Source organism: Cupressus sempervirens, chromosome 11 (genome assembly GCF_028749045.1).
Source record: "Cupressus sempervirens isolate cs-2001-9-10 chromosome 11, ASM2874904v1, whole genome shotgun sequence".
Lineage (NCBI taxonomy): Eukaryota > Viridiplantae > Streptophyta > Pinopsida > Cupressales > Cupressaceae > Cupressus > Cupressus sempervirens.
Window position 1 is genome coordinate 752358130 of NC_143128.1, and position 8135 is coordinate 752366264.

Below are 8135 nucleotides of genomic sequence, written 5' to 3' on the forward strand. Positions count from 1 at the left end.
TCTAAATCTTTTCTATAGCAAGAGCATATTTTCTTGGAATTTTGAAAATACTCAAAGCATAAAGTGGGACACTTTGCAAAATGGACTTCAAAACAACAACCTTACCTACCTAACTAAGAAGAGATCCTTTCCAACCAGCATGTTTTGAGTGGATTTTATCAATCAGCAAGTTCCAAAAGTTTTTAGGAGGGGATAACCCCAAAGGTAATCCCAAATAAGAATCAGGCAAAGAACCAATCTCATAGCCAATAATCTTTTTAATCTTAGTTTTTCTGACTCCACTGACATTGATAAAATAAATCAAAATTTTACTCCAATTAATAATTTGACCTGTAGCATTCCCATAGTCCACCAAAGCCTTCTTAATATTCCTAGCATTCTTCATCGAAGACTCTCCCTTAGCAATAGAGTCATTGACAAATTGTTGGTGTGAACACACTAGAGTAGATGAGGAAGGATTAAGGCCCACAAAGTCCCCTTTAAGCACCATATTATCCAAAAATCTCCCCAAACATTTTTCCAAGATGATAAAAGGAATAGGAGAAATCAAGTCTCCTTTTCTAAGGCCCTTGGATGCCTTACAGAAATAAGTGGGAGAACCATTCACAAGAATCGAGAGAATGATGCTAATGACACCAGTATAAAGATAAGATCCCAAAATCTCTTACTAAAACCAAATGCTTCAAGAACATGGAGAAGACAGTGTCAGTCAACTCTATCATAAGCTTTAGATAGATCAAGCTTGAGAAAAAGCCTTCCTTTTTAGACACTAAAAGAGAATTAATATTTTTATGCACTATAATAATGGAATCCACTATTTGTCTGCTAGAAACAAACCCATTTTGCTATCTAGAAATAATGAAAGGTAGAAGAGACAAAATCTTAAGGGTAAGAACCTTCGAAATAATCTTATAAAAAGAATTACATAGAATAATAGGCCTAAACAAATCCATATTATCCACACCCTGCTTCTTTGGAATAAGGGCAAGAAAGGTTCCATTCAGCTCTTTAAGAATGTTCCTGGACCCAAAAAATTCCTTCACACCATTACAAATATCAGCACCAATGATATGCCAGTACTTATGAAAGAACAAGAATGAGAATCCATCAGAACTAGGGGCTTTGTCTCCTTCAAAAGAAAAAATAGCCTTAGAAATCTGATCCGAAGATGGAATAGAGGAAAGAAACAAATTTTGATCCTTAGAAACATAGGAAGGGATGCACTCAAGGAACATATCCTGCTTCTCCAAGTCCAGATTGGTACCTTGCAATAGATTTTTAAAAAAATCCACTGCCTCCCTTTTAATAGTCTCTTCATTTTTTAGTTAGTCTGTCATCCGTACAGAGTCTAGAAATTTTGTTGGCCATCCTATGCTTGAGAGTAGTCACATGAAAGTACCTCATATTATGGTCTCCATCCTTCAAAAAGACCTTTCTAGAATGCTATCTCCAAAATATTTCCTCCTTAGAAATGATGTCATGAAGTTCAACCAATTTTCCACTTTCCTCTTCCCTAGAAACAACCTCATAACCCTCAGTTTGAATCCTATCTTGTATGTCTTTAAGTTCCTCAAAAATCATTTTTTTGTTCTCAAAAATGTTGCCAAAGGTATGTTTATTCCATTTCTTAATATTCTTCTTAACATTCTTTAGTTTTTCCACAACTGTGAACATAACTGTACCTTCCACTTTAATAATGCACCGCTCCTTTAAGAGAGTCTCTAGGTTTGGATGGATAGTCCACATTTTCTCAAACCTGAAGGGGAAATTCTTATGAAAATTAAGCTTTTTAGTGACGAAAAAAATTGGGTAATGATCTAATCCCACCCAAACTTGGGTACTAAGAGTACATTTGTAATTTAGGATCCAATCATTACTTATGAGAGCATGATCCAACCTAACCTGAATAAGATCCTTTTTAGATCTTCTATTAGTCCAAGTGTGCTCAATCCCATGCAAGTCAATATCATTAAGAAGATGATGATCAATAAAATCCATTAGGTCTAATTTTTTGTCCAAATTATTTTGGCTACCCCCACATTTTTCATTTTCTTTTAATGTAGTATTGAAGTTCCCCATCACAATCTAGTTCTCATCAGCAAAAAGTTTTCTTTGATTAGAGATTTCTTCCCACAATGCCTTTCTTCCCCATTTGGAGTTGGGGGCATAGACATTAGTAAGGACCCAACTAAAGTCATCTTTAGAGTTTATGAATCTAACATTCATCATGTTTCTATTTTGTGAGATAATCTCCCCTTAAATCCATCTATTTGTCCAAAAAATAGCCATACCACCTGAGGATCCCTCAGAATCATTTCCAATAATCCTTCCACCCTTGAAAATTGGAAGAAATTCCACCTTATCCTTTAGCATCTTAGTTTCTTTAATGACAAAAATATCTAGCCTATTATCCCTAATCATGTTTTGAAAAATATCATTTTTATGAGGGTTATTTAACCCTCGAATATTCCACGAGATTATCTTCATAATTTATGGAAATTTTTTACTTCAAGGATGGTTCTTTGACTACCATCAAAAATGCTCCTTTTGGTCTTAGTTGTTCTTTTCTATAAGTTGGAAGGTCTTCCCACCGGAGAGGGGGAAGACCCAACATCCCCATTCTTCAGGGTAGCCCCAAGAGGTGTAGAAGAAAGGCCACCAGATCTACTCTTTAGAATCTCCCCTTTTGCCTTGGGTCCTTTCTTACTATTCTTGGTAGATGTAGAATCCTCATTTTTTCCTCCTTTTTTTCTACCTTTAGCCTATTTACCAACAGGAATCCAATTGGAAATAAAGCCCTCCTCTTCCCACACTACTTCCTCATTATGAGAAATAGCAAGAAGGTCCTCAACTTCACCTCTAACAAAGTTTCCTTCTAGCAAAGTCTCCTTGGATAAAGCACCCTTAGGAAACATAGACTCCATATGGGTCCCATCTTCAACATTACCCTTCCCATCCTTGGGAATGATATCCTTATTAGCTAGGGTCTTCTTTAAACTATCCCTATTAGAGATCTTTGACATGTTCTGAGAATAATTCTTCTCCAAAGGTGAATCCAATCTAGATTGAGCAGTCCCCACATCACAATCTATACTTTCTTGCTATATCTAAAGGGGAACCCTCACATTCTCAGTCACACCACCACTTGCATCATTATTTAAGCCATTAGTCGATTCCTTTGAAGAGGCATTCTCACCTAAAACCACCCCATTATTCTTTGTGGTCTCTAAAACCTTGTGTTGATCCTGTTCCTGTAAAGAGGTAGTCTCGCCTAAAGCCACCCCATCACCCTTCGAAGTCTCAACAACCCTATTCTAATCCTTTTACACCCACACCTTCTTAGCCTTTTTGGACTTGAATTTTAAGGAGGGACATTTCTTGGCCCAGAGCCCAACTTTTTTGCAATGAAAGAAAACAAAGGGGATAGATTCAAATTCAATACGTTGGTCCCATATCCCTAGTTTAGATTTTAAAGAGACAGATTAAAGGAAATCCACCCCCTGTGAAACTCTAACACAAAATCTAGCATGCTTCATCCTTTTCTAAGAAACATTCACTGGATCTAAAGAAAGGAGCTCCCTAAAGGTATTGGCAATACCCTGAAAAACATCTTCCACCCAGAACTCAAGGGGAAGACCTAGTAAGTGAACCCAAACTGGGGCTTGAATAATTGAATCATCTAGAGAGTAAAGGTTGGGAGTTCATTTTTGTAGAATCAAAGTATGCCTCCCCATCATGCAAGGGATACTATAGAGGATATTTTTCTTATCCTCCTCACAATAAAAATAGAAAGAGAGACATCCTTTAGCCATCACTAAAATATCAACTTGACCTTTCAAGCTCCATTTCTTACAAAAAAACCCCTCACATTAGAAATGTTGGGTCTAGCCCCCATAAATCTCCCAACTAGAGTCAAATCCATACTCAAAATGTTTTTTTTAATAATTTGGTCAAGGATTTTGATGGAGAACTTACCTTTATCCATTGCGAAAATATCCCTAACTAGTGAAAAGATAGATTTTCCATTGGAACGTATGCCAAACAAGCTTGACCACTTTTTAACTAGCTTGGGCCCTCCACCTGAGTTCTCCAAAGTCCTACCCCCTTCGGAGTCCTCCAAAGTCCTACCATCCTTTACATCAGTAGAATCAGAGGAATCTCTAGCTAATAGAGATCGCACTCCTAGCACAAATTGTGTAGAATTCAAAATCTCCTTCTGGCCCAAACCCTTCACTCCACTTCCACTTGCCACTTTTTGAAGGATTTAATCACCCTACTAGGAGTGGTGTTGTTAGAGGTCTTAAGATGATTCAATAGAACTACCATCTTGTTAGAGGATTTACAAATGACTGTTAAGCCAAATTTGTTAAGAGATTTAGATCACTGCTACAATGGTTAAAGAGTAACAATAAGATGAGTTGATTTGAATGTAACTCATGAATTGGTGATTATAGATCTCTATTTTGGCTTATACTCAATCCTTCCTGATCAAAGATATCTTTTCTACTCCACAAGGATTTTTAGCTTATCCTTAAATTCACTTCCTCTCTACATCATTAAATCTTCAATTCATTCATAACTTCTTCACACACTTTTTGAATCCATGACTTGACCTTATATTTATATCTTTCATATTGTCAAGTCAGCTCATATGAAACTTAGAATAACTAATATTCATTATCATAGTTGGCTAGAACTAATGAATAAATCAATTAAGCTTAATATGCCAAAATAACAAAATCCTTCATTAGCTAACCCAACTCGATAGACACTAACTCATAAATGATTTCCTATGTTAACCAATAGAAGCTAGATTAACACTGGTTCCATCCAAATTTTCTTCATTAATTGAGTGAGCTCAGTTAACACTCATCTTCTACTAACTATCATATAGCACTTGAGTGAGCTCAGTAGACATAGAAAACTATCTTCACTGCCTAAATGAGCTTGACATACACTGACTAATAATGATATGATATTTGTGTAACATCAAAGACAATACAAAATTAATCAATTTTAGCTAACATTAGTGAGTTTTTGAAACTTGCTCATCCATGCTAATATTTTTGTATTAATATATTTCAAATAGTTAGATGACATAATACATTGTCCATATAACTTCTTCCCTTCTTCTAGATAACTTCTCAACTCCTTTACACAAACATTCAGTGTTTGCAAGTCATTATGCACATTTGTGTAGACTGTGTCAAAGAGTTGTGCATCATGTTTTGTTTGTGCCTAAATTGGTGTGATATTTGATAGTGTGGTTGATTCTTCATCAAATAGTTTCACCATTTTCTTTTCCTTCTTCTAAAAATTAGGTTTTTTACCTTTAAAGTCACCATATTCTGCATACTATCCAAAACTTCTGTCAAGGTTCTCTCCAGTGTCTTTACTATCTTATTCTTCTCTAGTAATTTTCTCAAAGAAGATATGAGACCTTTATGGTCATCATCATCATTAGATGCTATTGATAGTGTGGGAATCAAGGGTTTTTTATCTATCACAAGTGTGGTAATCAGTACATTTACCTCATGTTGAAAGATTAACTTATGAACCTCTATGGTTACATTTTGAGATGTGGTTGAAATTTGATTTCTTGCATCACAACCTTCCAAATATGTTTCATTTTCTCCTTTGCTTCCTTTTCTTTTCTCCTTTTATCTTCTTCTTCTCTTCTCTTCTCTTTCTATATCTTTTTTTTCTCCTCTTCTTCTTCCTTAATCTTTTTCTCTATTTCTTTTTCTTCTTCTCTTTTTTTTTTCCTTTCTTCCTCTTATTTCTTCTTCTCTTCCTCTTTTTTTTAAAAATCTTTTTCTCTTCTCTCCTCTTCTTATTTCATTTTATCTTTCTCATCTTTCCTTCTTTTCTCCTCTTCTACATCTTCATCCTCATCAAAGCTAGAATATTTAGTTATATTTCCAACAGTGTAGGTGCCAAGATCATTAAAAGGATCTTCCTTATCATCTACTATTTTTTGGGTATTATCCACATGCATGGACTCAATATCAATTGTGATATATGGAGCTGACTTTGGTATCTTTGTATCCTCTACCTCTATCACTATTAGTGCCAATGTGCTTGGTTCAACAAACATAGGGATTGTTCCCCCTAACTTTGCACTTACTTTCTAAATTCTAGGTATTTAAGTCATGTATTTGACAATGGCTTCTTCTATCTCTTTTGATCTATCCCTTCATAATTACCTCCTATCAAAAGAATAGCTCTTATTTTATTTCTCAATAAGGGATCAATACCCTTCATTATATTTTTCATACCCTCATCACTATTGACTTCACAAAATTTCTTCATCATATTTTATCTAATACCTTTTTCCTCATTAGTAACTCTTCTTCTCCTATTTACTAGTTTGTTATACAAGTTTTTTGGTATCTTTTTCTAAATATCTTCAAATCTTTTGTTTCTTATGATCATATTGTTAGCACGAATGTTGATGATACTACATTAGGGGAGTATCTTGAGCATTGGACAGTATTGATATGTTGCATTTATGACTATGTTTTTCATTGATGTCATGTAATGTCCCTATTTGGGGTCAATTATTATAAATGATAGTCATATTTTGATAATCAAAAGATTAAGTCTTATAATATTTCATCCAATTATAATAATATATGAGATTTAATTTTAATAGTCATTTGTAATATTATTGGAAAACATAGTTAATAATTATTGGGATCATAATAATAATTTGATTAAATACTATATATAATATTTGTAATTGTAATAAATATTCAATGTATTTGTATACCTTCAATATCTAATAGTGTTTCCTATTATTATAGTTATTAATAAAATATATATTCAATGTATTCATTTATACTTGCCAATAAATGGTGAACTATAGGATTGGTATAATTTGGTTCAATACCATAAGATGCCAAATACAAATTACTATTTGCAGGTCCTCTTTTCACATTCTTCAATGGTTTGTCTTCTATCTTTATAGGAACCTTGACATGGCTTTATATATATATATATATATATATATATATATATATATATATATATATATATATATATATATATATATATATATATATATATATATATATATATATATATCTATATATATATATATATATATATATATATATATATATATATATATATATATATCTCCATTATGTTGGTGGTCGATATTGATGGTGATAAGTCTATTCCACATGGTAGTGCCCTTGTTCTTAGACCACATTTTATATATTTGTTTCAGTCTTTTTCCATTAGTTTGATACATGCATCATAATATAATTTCATCCTTTTACTCAGGTGACAATTAGTGATCAACTATGTAGTCTTATAATATTGCTTCATTCTCGAATAAATGGGTCCATGCAGGCATGTTTATAAAGTGAAGGCATATTTTTAAAGTGAAGGTATATATCTATAGACATTTTCAACGTCTTTCATATGCACGGGTATGAATATTTATATGTGTTCCCACCACCAATGAAGGGTTATGTATATCTGAGAGAATAGGTCATGATCCCTAACACATTGATATTAGTTAGTAATATCATAAGTGTATTTAATTTACATTGATTAGTAATATGGATTATTTTGTATATAGATTTATGGTATATTAGTCACAAATTAGTTATTAATTTAGTTGATTGATGTTGTCCATTTAACTATTCATTTATTACTTGGTAATAATTATCTTAATTTATTTAGTAAATAAGAATATTTACTATTATCTAATTTAGAGGGTCATTATAGTCCTACCCTCCCAAAATTGACTATCCTCAAGAAATTACACTGTTTATTTGATATCTTGCTATACAACTTGTTCAATTTCCAAGATTAAATTGTACAATATAATCAAGATTTACATGATAGTAATATGTACATTTTGTGAGTGATTAAACCTTGTAAGATTGATTTGTTCACGATGATTGAGAGATAGATTTCAAGGTGTTGAGGAGGATAAAATATCTAATTAATTCCAAGCATATTGGATTGATGATTTCATAATTAAAAGATATGATATGATTGATCTTTATAGTTTCAAAATATTTTCCTTGAGGATTCATTTAATGAAATAGATTGAATAGGTTAGAATATTGATCTCAAGTCCTTTTGTATTTAAGAGGATGAAATTATCAACATCATAG